Below are 13,480 nucleotides of genomic sequence, written 5' to 3' on the forward strand. Positions count from 1 at the left end.
CAGGGACTGTGACGTGCACCCAGGTAATTCCCTCATGGTTCGCCTATATATATAGCATGGAAGTCCCAGAGGGGACCCTCTCCCCCTCCAACCTTCAGTATAGTTTATCTATTTATCTGTTTAGTAGTTTCACTAGTTTCCTTAGCTTACATGTACTATGAGTACTGTCTATGAATTTTATTTTACCATTATTAATTCATTTATATTGCATTGACTCTTGGCTTTTTGGCATGTTTTTGTCAGAAACCAAGAATCAGACTGAGGCAGAAGTACAGTTAAATCACACTTGTTTAATAATAATAAAAAAAGTTAAACCAAGTAAATATAGTCAAAACATAGCCAGAGTTCAGAAACCATAATGGATAGTCAGACAAGCCAAAATGTTAGGGAGCCAGAGAACAGCGTAGTAGAACAGCAAGCAGGATCTAGAGCCAGAAGGAATGTCAGTCAAGCATGTCTTTAACAGGAACACAGGAGAGCATCTCTAGAGATGTGACCAAGGCGAAGACAGAGGTCATCTGGACTGGATGGCTTAAGTAAGCAGGATTGACGAGCAGATTATCATCAACAGGCGAGTCACTGTGGAGAGATAGGAGCTGGCAATTAGCTGACAGCTGAGCGGCCAGCTCAGAGAAGGAAGGGCTGAGCCCAGCCTTGACAGTACCCCCTCCTCAATGACCCCTCTACCTCAGAGGACCACCAGGCTTGAGGAGAAAACGTCTATGGAAATCACAGAGGAGGACAGGGGCATGTACATCCGAGGATGAGACCCAAGTGCTTTCTTCTGGACCGTACCCTTTCCAATGCACCAGCTACTGTAACAACGGAATGTACTTCATACTCCTCATGGTTCTCAACCTGTACAGGGTGAGGATAAGGCACCAAGGTGGTAAAGCGGTTGCAGACCAAAGGTTTTAAAAAGGAGACATGAAATACATTTGAGATACGCATATTAGAAGGAAGGTTTAATGCGTAAGCCACTGCGTTAATCCTGCGAAGAATAGGGAAAGACCCAATAAACCGAGGTGTGAACTTCAGAGAGGGAACACAAAGTTGGAGGTTGCGAGATGACAGCCAGACCCTGTCCCCAACCTGGTAGGAAGGCACAGGCAGGCGCCTGCGGTTAGCATAGATTCTGTACCTATCATTAGCATGTCGCAAAGCCTCCTGGACTTGTGCCAAAGTGGAACAAAGACCACAGAGATGCTCCTCTAACGCAGGAATAAATGAGTCAGGCAACGTGGAAGGTTGGAAACCATAGTTCGCCATAAACGGGGACAATCGGGAAGCATAATTCAAGGCACTATTGTGAGCGAACTCCACCCACGGTAAGAGGTCTGACCAGTTGTTATGCTGGTCAGAAGCATAGCTACATAGGAATTTCTCCAAGGACGGATTGCCTCCTTCTGCGACCCAATTAGAATACGGGCGATACACAAAGGAGAAAGCAAGCTGAATTCCCACCTGTGCACAAAAGACTCACCAGAACCGGGACACAAACTGGCTACCTCTGTCCGAGACAGTCACAATCACCTTGGGGCCACTGTAGGACAGCTGAAAGTTTCTCTGGGTCCATCAAAAAACCAGCAGTGGAAATGACATAATTCAGGAATTTAACCTGTTCACAATGGAATTTACACTTCTCCAATTTACAATAGAGATTGTTCTCTCTTAGTTTCTGATGCACACGACAGACATCTGTGTGGTGTCTCTTCAGGGACTTGGAAAATATGAGGCTATTGGCGAGATAAACCACCACACATAACGGCAACAAATCTCAGAGGACATTGTTAATAAATTCATGGAAAACTGCCGGGGCATTACAAAGGCCAAAAGGCATTATGAGGTACTCATAATAGTCCATTCTCGTATTAAATGCAGTTTTCCACTCGTCGCCCTTCTTAATCCTCATGAGATTATATGCCCCTCTCAAATCAAGCATAGTGAAAACTGTTGCTCCCTTGAGGCGGTCAAATAACTCTGTAATCAATGGAATCAGATAGGCATTCTTAAATGTGAAACGATTGAGACCCCTATAGTTTCACCACTATCTTCCACAAAGAAGAAACCAACACCAGCAGGAGACGAGGATTTCTAGAGAAAGTGTGTCTGCAACATACTCTTCCATGGCCTTATCCTCCAAGACCAACAAAGGGTAAACCTGGCCATGAGGGGGTATGGCATCAGGTTGAAGGTCAATTGCACAATCATACGACCAGTGTGAAGGCAAACTACCAGTTTGACCTTTCTCAAAGACATCGCTAAAATCACGGTACTCCTCCAGCCGGGAGGAGAGTGAAGAGGTGCACAGCACCGTGGCTACCTTCTGGAAGCATGTCTTACTGCATTGTGACGACCAGGAGAGAACTTCAGCACAAAGCCAATCAAAAGAGGGGTTGTGCCTCTGTAACCAAGGATAACCAATAACCAGCAGAAACTTAGGTGAGAAAATAACTTGGAATTTGATTATCTCATGGAGAAGAGCCCCTATGGCCATGGACAACAGAAAAGTCTCATGAGTCACAAGGGCAGGCTGTAGAGGTCTCCCGTCAAGAGCCTCAATGGCAAGTTGAGTGTCACGCAGCTGCAGTGGAATTGAGTGCTTTGATACAAAGGCTGCATCAATGAACAAGCCTGCAGCCTGTATCTCGAAAGCCGACTCAGCCCAAAAAATAGTAACCAAAACTAGGGGCTTATCCTTCTGGATAACTGGGGACGAAACAACACCACCTAATGTCCGTTTCCTAGACGGGTAGGACAAGACTTCAAAAAGTGATCTGCCTGGCCACAATAAAGGCACAATCTCTCCCTCCTCCTAAGGGTTCTCTCACCTGCAGAGAGATGCGTGAAGCCCTCATCTTCACTGACCGACTTGGTACCAGGAGGCATGAGAGGTGAGGGAGGCAAGGGTGGGAATGCAAAGCTCGGAGACAAATGTACAGGAGGCTTCCGCAAGCGCTCCTTAAAAGAGAGTGTGGAGTCAATGAGGATGACAAACATGATCAACTTCTCCAGCTCAGTGAGTATATCTCGGGCTGCTATCACATCCTGGTATCCGAGAGACCATGAGAAAAAGTAGCCTCAATGTTATACTCAACTTCTGCTGCCAGAGTACGGAATTCAGTTGTGTAATCGGCAACAGTTCTTGTACTCTGATGGACATGAGGCACTTGACAGCAGAAGCGGAGTGTGCAGGAATGTCAAATACCCATTTAAAAGAAGCCACAAACTCAGGGTAACTCAAGACAACGTTTTTTTTGCTTCTCCCATAGAGGGTTTGCCCAGGCCAAGGCTCTCTCAGAAACTAGGATATCACGAAACCTACTTTTCCATGGGAAATATCCCAAAGTATATCTCAACCTGGTTGAAAACCCATCTGCATTGTACTGGATCACCCCCAAATCGCTGGGGAAGCCGAGCAGAACCAGACATACCCCTTATAGAGGTAATACTCAAGGCGGGTGCCGCACAGAGACTGGAGCAGCAGCAGGGACGGCCTACAACACAGGTTGTATCGGAGCAGCCACAGTGGGAGATTCCAGGTGAGCTATGCGACTCGGGAGTGTTTGTAACACCATGGCAAAATGATCCATACGGTGATCCTGCTCATCCAATCTGGAAAAAATATTACTAACAAGTGGATTGACTGAATCTTTTGAATTCATGGCCTTCGCCTACTGTCAGAAACCATGAATCTGACTGAGACAGAAGTACAGTTAAACCACACTTGTTTAATAATAATAAAAAAACAGAGTAAACGTTATCAAAGCATAGCCAGAGTTCAAGAACGAATAGTCTGACAAGCCAAAACGTCAGGGAGCCAGAGAACAGCGTAGTAGAACAGCAAGCAGGATCTGTAACCAGAAGGAATGTCAGCCAAGCAAGTCTTTAACAGGAACACAGGAGAGCGTCTCCATAGATGTTACCAAGGCAAAGGCAGAGATCGTCTGGACTGGACGGCTTAAGTAGGCAGGACTGACGAGCAGGATATTATCAACAGGTGAGTCATTGTGGAGAGATAGGAGCTGGCAATTAGCCGACAGCTGAGCGGCCAGCTCAGAGAAGGAAGGGCTGGTGGGGTCACTATTGATGGTTATACTGCCTCTCCCCCCTCTCCACCCAAATATATAAAGGTCCATGGATATACTTGCTATCTTATAACCAAAGATGCATATATTTCCCTTCCCGGGGGTTACATCAAGAGCTAAAATACACGTACCTTGGTTCTAAGGATAGATCATAGTTTGCATGTAATATTTACCTTCTATATTGCAGCCATAATAATTGATTAAACATTTAAGTCATTCCTGCTATCATGGTGAAACTGGGAGGTGATCCATTAGGCAGATGGTTGGTAATTAAAAAAAGAGAGAATTTTATAGATTTTTTAAGTCTGTTATTACTATGTGTTCAATTTTAAGTAAATTAAATAAAATGTTATATTTTTTACTCAAATTTTGTGCCTCAAAAGTCCCACACTTTTTACTATAAATATAGTTTTGATGCATCATATCAAGGGATGTGGCATAAATATGGACCTACTTTCTGATCGAAGTGTCTATGGGAATGCTTCATCATTCTTCCAGAAGCGCATTTGTGAGGTTAGGCCTTGGCTTGCAATCTCTTCTTTAATTCATTCCAAAGGTGTTCTATTGGGTTGAGGTCAGGACTCTGTGCAGGCCAGTCAAGTTCCTCCACCCCAAACTCACACATCCATGTCTTTATGGATCTTGCTTTGTGCACTAGTGTGATGTGTAATGTTTGTGTAATGATTGAACAGAAAGGGGCCGTCCCCAAACTGTTGCCACAAAGTCGGGAGCATGAAATTGTTCAAAATATCTTGATATGCTGATGCCTTAAGAGTTCCCTTCACTAGAATTAAGGGGCCAAGCCCAACCCCTGATAAACAATCCCACACCATAATCCCCCCTCCACCAAATGATTTAGATCAGTGCACAAAGTAAGGTCCATAAGGACATGGATGTGCCAGTTTGGGGTGGAGGAACTTGACTGGCCTACACAGAGTCCAGACCTTAACCAGATAGAACACCTTTAGGATGAATTAGAGCAGAGATTGCGAGCCAGGCCTTCTAATCTAACATCAGTGCATTATCTCACAAATGCGCTTCTGGAAGAATGGTCAAACATTCCCGTAGACACACCGCTAGACCAGAAACCAGCCCATCCAGTTCAACCTGTGGGTGTGTGTACTATGTCACTACCACTTCCCATGACCCTGTATGTTGTATTCAATAACATGCCCATTTGAAAAAAAAAATTATAATTAATTAATTAGCAACAGTACCCATTAAAACCACCAATTGTGGAAGGGAAATCCACATCCTTACTGCTCCAACAGTAAAAAAGAAAAAAAAAACATTACGCAGTTTAAGGATGAACTGCTTCTCATCAAACTTCATTGAATGGCCACGTGTCTTCTGCCATGATCTGAGACTGAATAGTTTCCTTCCAATGCTTGAATCACCATAAAGTTATTTGTATATTGCAACCATATCTCATCTTAAGTGTCTCTTCCCCAGGGAAAATAAGTTTAATGTTTTTAGTCGTTCCTCATAACTGGGAGCCTCGATTCCCCTAATTAGCTTTGCTTTGGTGAAGTCTAGATACTTTACATCCACAGACTTTTTTTTATCCAGATTACAGCTCACTTCTTCATAGAAAATTAATAGGTTTGTCTGCCAAGAACGATCTTTCATAAACCCATGCTGGATACTACTAATGATACTATTCTTTTCTGCAAATTCCTGGGTATGGTCTCTTACCATCCCCTCCAATAGTTTACAAACTATTGATGTAAGGCTGACTATTCTGTAGTTTCCAGATATCTATCCAGATATCTTGGCCCATTCTTGAATATCGTACGGTAGCTTTATGCCAATCCGCTGGTATTATTTCAGTCAGTAAACTTTTCTTAAAGATTAGGAATAACAGTCTAGCAATGACCTGGCTAATTTCTTTGAGGACTCTCAGGTGCCAGCTCTCTGGTCCTGGTGATATGTTCACATTACGTTTTTCCAGCCTTTTTAGAACACTGGCTTCTGTTAGCCAGAAAAGCACACTCACTGCTGTGTTGCTAACAATACCGTATCACCTTCATTGAGTGGCCACGATTCTTCTTGGGTGACGTGAGGCTGAATAGTTTCCTCCCTATGCTAGAATCACCATTAAGATATTTGTATATTATGATCATATCTCCTCTTAAGTGTCTCTTCTCAAAGGAGAATATGTTTATTGTTTTTAGTCATTCCTCGTAACCAGGGGCGGGGCAAGGGGTGGGCAGGAGGGGAAGCTGCCCTGGGCACGAGGGGCAGCTGCCCTGGGCACTGGGGTATTACCTCAGGTGAGAGGGCACCACAAGGAGATTGGGGGGAGGGATTTGTGTTGGATGGTGGGATTTGGGTGGTGGCAGGGGGTAGGTATTATTCTAGGAGGGAAACTTTAGTGCTAAGAGTGGTGATTTAGGGGGATTTGTGTTGGGGGGGGGGGTTAGAGGATTTGAGCTAGGATGACTGATTTTGTTTTGTGCTAGGAGGAGGGATTTGGGGGAAGTTGTTCTGGGAGGGGGGGGTAGAGGATTTGAGCTAGAATGACTGATTTTTTTTTTGAGGGGAGCATTTGGAGGATGGGGGGAGGGGGGAATTGTGCCGAGAGGGGATAATTCAGTAGGGGGGGCGGATTTGTACTGGAAAGAGGGGAGATTTACACTTAGGAAGTAAGCATGCAGATTAGTGCCCAGTGTTTCTGTGGATTTTTGCTGACACATAATGCTCATACATCTTGGGGGGGGGGGGGGGGGGTGCGCAATTTGGCATGTTCACCTTGGGCTCTAGATGACCTTGTGCCTGCACTGCTCGTAACTCCTCCAGCCCTCTCATTCGTTTTGTTGCCCTTCTCTGGATTCTCTCCAGTTCCAGAACCTTTGTTCTGAGCACTGGAGACCAGAACTGGATGGCATACTCAAGATGCGGCTGAAACTGAGTTTTGTAAAGTGGTAGAATTAAACTTTTACCGCTGAAGTAAATCCCTTTTTTAAGGAAGCTAATATTCTACTGGCTCTGTTTGCTGCAGCATGCAATTGCTGAGCCTGTCATCTACTCGGACCCCCAGATCTTTTCCCATCCTCGATTCCCTCTGAGGTTCTCCCCCTAGAAAGTAACTGGCATTTATATTTTTTTCCCCCAATTACATTACTTTACATTTTTGAACCTCATGCCATGCCATGTGTTTGCCCACCCCTCTATTTTGGTAAAGGTATTGCCCTGCTTATCTTTGTACCATCAGCAAACACTGAGATTGACCTATTTATCCCAATCTCTATATTGTTTATGAATAAGTTAAGCAGGATTGGTCCCAGGACAGAGCCTTGGGGTACCATACTAATAACTTCTGACCATTCAGAAGATACGCTATTTAAAAAATGTTTTTAAAAAGAGGTCCACACCAACGCTGGCTCCTGCCATCTGACAGCTCCACCGCTAAATAAACTAAGGGGTGGGACCACCCAATAACATCATGGGTGACTCCCTCCCCCTTGTGACATAATCGACTGGGCCATTTATTTTTTTGTGGATCGACAGAGTGGCGTTCATCTTGATTGATGATTGATCTACACTGGGGGACATTTTTTATTTTTTAAAAGGATTTGTCAAAAACAGTGTGTGGGTTTTTATTTACTTTTTGAGCACTTTTTTTGGTGAATGAGTAGGGGCACAATGTACCCCTACTCATTCACATGGGGGCAGGATCTGGGCCCCCCCCCCTTGTTAAAGGGAGCTTCCAGATTCCAATAAGCCCCATGCCTGCAGACCACCACAACCACCCACCAGGGTTGTGGAAAAGAGGCCCTCCCCCACCCCAAAGCACCTCCCCATGTTGAAGGCATGTGGCCTGGTATGGTTCAGGAAGGGGGGTTGCTCACTCGTTTCACCCCTTTCCTGGCCTGCCAGGCTGCATTCTTGAATAAGGGTCTGATATGCATTTGAGGGGGGCACGGCATTTAAAAAAAATCTTTGGTGTTTCCCCTCAAAATCCATACTGGGGGGAGACGTACCCTGTTTTTATTTCTTAATTTTTAAATGCCGGCAATTCTTTTGCTTACATTCAGCTGTCAGCAGGGAACCCCGCTGACAGCTGATGACACATCCGTCGTTAAGGATGAGACAGCCACTAGCTCCTTAAAAATCATGTTTTTTACTGTATGTCAAGGATGTCAGTAACTGGTTCCATAACTAATGCATGCCTGGACCACGACTTATCTACTACATTCTTTTTAAAAAATGTATTTCCTTTTGTGAATTGACTTTAACTGCGCTTTATTCAGTATTTAACAAGCATTTTTGCTTTATGCGGTAAATTGACATTTTCTGGATCGCATGCAGTATTTGGGAAAACATCTAAGTACTGCATGCAATCGTTTTTGTGAATGGAGCCCAATGGCCCTATACATTGGTGGTCAGGGGGAAAAATACTCCTTACATTGATAGTCAGTGGGAAGAATGCCTCTGATATTGGTAGTCATATTGAAGAATGCTCCTTACATTGGTGATCAGTGGGAAGAATGTCCCTTACATTGGTGATCAGTGGGAAGAATGTCCCTTACATTGGTGATCAGTGGGAAGAATGTTCCTTACATTGGTGATCAGTGGGAAGGAGGAGGAGGACACACCCAAAGAGCTCTCTGTGAGAACCACCCATTTTTCAAGCCTGGGCCTTGCCTGCTAGCTTGGCCCAGGAATAATGCCTGATCCTGGGGGAGGCCCTGAGATGGATCCCCCTGATGACACGGGGCCCAGTGAGGAGGAGGTGGAGGATCTGTCTGTGGGTCCGGGCCCTGGTATGGATGCCAGTGTCTTCAGCCTTAAGGTTGTTAATCGCTTTAGGGCGATTGGGAGAGCGGAGGAGAAGCTGAAGGTTTTGAGAGCGGAGCTTAAGAACTTCAAAGCCAAATACTTCCAGGCCTGGAGTAAGAATCGCACCGCCATGAAGCCTGAGCTACAGGAATTAGAGGAAAAAGTAAAGCAGCAAACTTTATTGTTGGGAAAACTAAAAGAAAAAAGTGGAGCATTTAAAGAAAAGTTTGAAAACGAGAGAAGGTTTGTCAGCCAGTCCTCAGCATGTTCAGTGGATCAGCCTCAGCATATGGATGACCCGGGTCCATCTGCCTCTGCTCCTCTCCCCCCATGTAAGGCCTTGGAGTCGCCGGCGGCAACCAGCCAGGGGGTTGAGAGTGAGAATGGCACCCTGACCTTCATCCAGCGGATGGAATCCCCCCTGAGAGGAGACAAGTTTGTAATGTCTGATAATCCATCAGAGGTCCCGGAGGATGTTCAGAAGAATCAGCCAGGGAATGAGGATGAACCTGCACCAAATCCCCTGAACATGGATGTTGCTGCACCCGCATGTGCTGAGACCTGTAGTTCCACTACCACATTTGCTGCATGTGTTTCACACACTGTGTCTGACACCTGCAATGTGATTGCCTCACCTGAGCCTCTCTGTGTTCCAGCAGAGCTGATTGATTCTGGTGGGGGAGGGGATCAGAATACTGCACCATGTGCAATGGAAGCCATGGATGTGTCAGTCCAGCCTGCACTGTCCTCTGCAGAAGGTCCTGTCCTGATGGAAGAGAACAGGCCAGATGAAGATTCCACCAGCACAGCAATGGGAACTGACACTGCTGGGAAGACTGCAGGACATGTGAATATACCAGCAAGTATTAACAATGACAGTCATGATAAAACAATGAATGTGGTGGGTGGTGGTGGTGATGGTGGAGGGGTTAATACTGCTGGGAAAAACAAAGATGACATTTCTCTCTCTGCTCAGAGGAAAGACTCATCGATTGTACAGACCAAATCTGTACAATCGATATCTGCTAAAGATGTCTCAGACAGTTCAAAACACACAAATATCTCTTCTGCTGGGAGGAATATGGGGAGTTATGCATCTGTTGTGGGGAGTCGCACCAAGGAGGGTGGGGGGAATACTGTAAATATTGGTGGTCACAATATAGGGGGTTTTGGTGGTGGGTATAGGAGGAGGAATGTGGTTCAGTTCAAGTGGGAGGGGGAGGGGACCCCACCAGTGAGGGGGAGGGTGGCAGAGTTGATTTTGGAAATGGGGTTTAAAGCTGTGGATATTTTTGCTTTGATTTGCCCAGTGGGGAGTTATGAATTTGATTTGTCTTTTGTAAAACCTGAGGGGTTGGATTTATTTTGGGAGCGACATAGGAGGTGCCAGGGCCTTTCGCAGTGGAGTGGTTTGGTGCCAAAGGTGATTTCCAGGCAGCCCCTGATAAAATCGGTGACCATCCTGGTGCGTAACGAATCCATACCAGAGGCTGATTTGATAGTATGGCTACGCCGTTATGGTGAGGTCCTCACTCCACTGCGGAAGGTCCTGGATGAGCATGGGATATGGACAGGGGCCTGGACGGTGTCACTAAAACTGGGGGTGCTGGGCAATGTAGTCCAACATCTGCCCTGCTCAGCTTTTCTGGGAAGAGATCGGCTGACTATTTTCTACCAGGGACAGCCCAAAGTCTGCAATAAATGTGGTGAAAAGGGCCATTTTGCCTCTACCTGCACCCGTAAAAAGTGTTCGCTATGCCAGGGTCTGGACCATTTGGCGAAAGATTGTACCCAAATTCGGTGCAATCTGTGCCAACAGCTTGGCCATCCTTACAGTAAGTGTCCAGAGGCTTTACATAACCTGCCAGGATTGGAGGCTGAGCTGCAGAGGCTGGATAAGGAGGATCAGGCCGCTGTAACTGTTGTTGTCCCTCCTGTGTCAGTTCCATCTGTTTCAGGTTCTGTTTCCCCTGGTAATGTGGTCCCTGAGTCTGTCCCTCCTGTGTCAGTTCCATCTGTTGCTTCAGATTCTGTCCCCTCTAGTGATGTGGTCCCTAAGTCTGTCCCCCATGTGGTGGTCCCTATTCCTGCTGTACGTAGGTCCTCCAGACTAGCGGAAGCTGCTGGGGGGGCAGGTTTAGCGGATCTTCCTTCTCAGCCTCCAGTCCCCGTCCCTCGGCAGCGCAAACGTGGTCAGGGGAATGTGGGGGTGCTGGATGGGGGTGGGGCTGATGGAAGGGTGTCCATATCCCATGTCTCACCCTCTGTTGAGGGGGATTCAGATGATGAGGGGTGGGAGACGTTTAGGAGGAAGAAAAAGAAGAAGAGGAAGACAAATAAAGTAGTTATTTCTTCCTCAGAGTCGGACCCAGGAGGGGTTCCTCCTGGTAACCCTTTTTCAGTTTTGTCAGGTGATGGGATGTCTGATTTATCTTTTTCTTTATCATCCATGGATGAGGGGGAGTCACATAGTTTGAAGAGAGCTGTTTCTGGTGATGAGAGTGTGGCAAAGGTTAAGAAACGACTACCCCAATCACCCTGATGGCAGTTCCCACTCCGATAAAGGTGGCGACCATTAATGTCGCCAGCATGAAATCTGCAAGAGCTCGTGATATTGCCTTATTTTTGCTCAGCGAGTTTGATGCCGAGATTTTATTTTTGCAAGAGACCTGGCTCAATACTTTGGCCGATGTCCATCTAGCAAAAAGGGAGTGGAGATGCGGTCCCTCCTTTTGGTCTCTTGCGGCAGAGCCCTGCAGCGGAGTTGCGGTCCTTTTTAAAACCGATATGGTAACGTGCCGGCGGGTAATTGAGGTAGAGATTGGGAGATGCATGGTCTTGGACGTCTCTGTTAGGGGGCAGGACTTGCGTCTGATTAATATCTATGGACCGCAGTCAAGATGGGGCAGGAAATGCCTCCTCACAGAGATCAAGCCCTTCCTTTTTACGTCCCAGCAGGTTGTCTTTGGAGGTGATTTTAACACCATAATTAGGCCTGAAGACAGGAGAGGCTCCATAGACAGGCTGGCATACGATAGCGTTTTTCTTAGAGATATGGTGAGACAAGCAGGCCTGGTAGATGTGCATATTAAGCACTGCCCTGGCAGCACGGGATTCACATTTCAGAGAGGGAATAGTCAGAGTAGGATAGATAGGTTTTTTTTAAAGGAGAACTCTGCTTTCTCGGCTCCTGAGTTGAGGGCGGTGGAGTTCTCTGACCACTGTATGCTGTCTGTGACTCTGAATGCCTCGGACACTCCACCCAGGGGAAGGGGTACCTGGAAACTGAATTCGGCTCTCCTGGAAGACGTAGAGGTAAGACAATCCTTTGAGGACTTTTTTCAGGCACAGGTTTCTATTCTGGACTTTTGCAGCACTAAGTCAGAGTGGTGGGAACTTGTGAAACAAAGGGCGATTGGACTTTTCAAGGCCATAAGTAAGAAGAAGCAGCTTGGTATGTACATTGCCTACCAGCATTTGCGGAGGAAGCTTGATCGTCTTGTCTCGTATAGAGGAGATCCAGGGGAGATCTCTGAGGTGAAGTTTCTTCTTAGAAAGTGTCAATACGACCGGCATGCCTCCTTGGTTCTGGAGAGGGATTATGGAAAATATCACTCGCCTGATCCTTACCAGAACTGTAAGCAAGGCATAGCAGTTAAGACGGTCATAGGCCTGAGGGATAGTACGGGTTCCCTGGTGAAGTCCAGATCAGGGATCCTGGAAATCTTCAGATCATATTATGCAGATCTTCTAGGAAGAAAGGACCTTTGTCGGGACAAGATGGAAAGCTTTCTGGATTCTACTCCAGGATTGGGAAATGGTACATTGCCTTTGATGGATTTGACAGAACCAATTTCAGTGGATGAGGTAGTTCATGCTATAGAGAAGCTGGCTACCAAAAAATCGCCTGGGCCAGATGGGTTGACAGCTGAATTCTACAAGTGTTTTAAGTCCATTCTGGCTCCCTTTTTAGCGGAGGTTTATAACAGCTGTCTAGAAGAGGGTTCGCTCCCTCCCTCCATGAGGCAATCCGCTGTGATTCTTCTGTCAAAAGGTAAAGACCCCTCAATGATTGAGAACTGGCGCCCCATCAGTCTTCTCAATGTTGATAGAAAGATCTTGGCGAAGATTCTTTTTTGGCGCTTGTCGTCAGTGGCAGGCGATTTGTTGTCCAGTCATCAGCACTGCTCGGTCCAAGGTAGAAGTACCTTTTCAGCAGTTTTAGCTGTCCGGGAGGCTTTGGAGCGATGCAGGGCTGCTGGATGGAGAAAGTACTTGCTGGCATTGGATCAGGCGAAGGCTTTTGATAGAGTCAATCACGAGTACCTGTATTTGCTACTTGGTAGATACGGCCTGCAGGGGAGGTTTATAGATTGGCTGAAGACATTATATAAAGGGGCTGAGAGCTTCCCACTGGTTAATGGTTGGGTTGGACGGCCTTTTGAGGTTGGCTCTGGTGTGCACCAGGGATGTCCTCTGAGCCCCCTGTTATATGTATTCGCAATCGACCCCTTCATAAGAAGGCTAGAGTGTGGATCTTTGTGCGGGGTGCCTTTGGGCATTGCTGGTGTGCCACCTTTGAAGGTCGTGGCCTATGCCGATGATGTGTC

General features: G+C 46.4%; 1 protein-coding gene across 2 annotated transcripts in view; it reads left to right on the top strand.

Annotated features, from left to right (window-relative positions):
* CHRNA2 (cholinergic receptor nicotinic alpha 2 subunit) overlaps positions 1 to 13,480 on the top strand; it is a 165,238-nt gene that overhangs the window by 97,275 nt on the left and 54,483 nt on the right. The gene's annotated exons all lie outside the window — the stretch shown is intronic.

Source organism: Lithobates pipiens, unplaced genomic scaffold, assembly GCF_037356315.1.
Source record: "Lithobates pipiens isolate NorthernLeopardFrog02 unplaced genomic scaffold, aLitPip1_a1.2 Scaffold_18, whole genome shotgun sequence".
NCBI classification, from domain to species: Eukaryota; Metazoa; Chordata; class Amphibia; order Anura; family Ranidae; genus Lithobates; species Lithobates pipiens.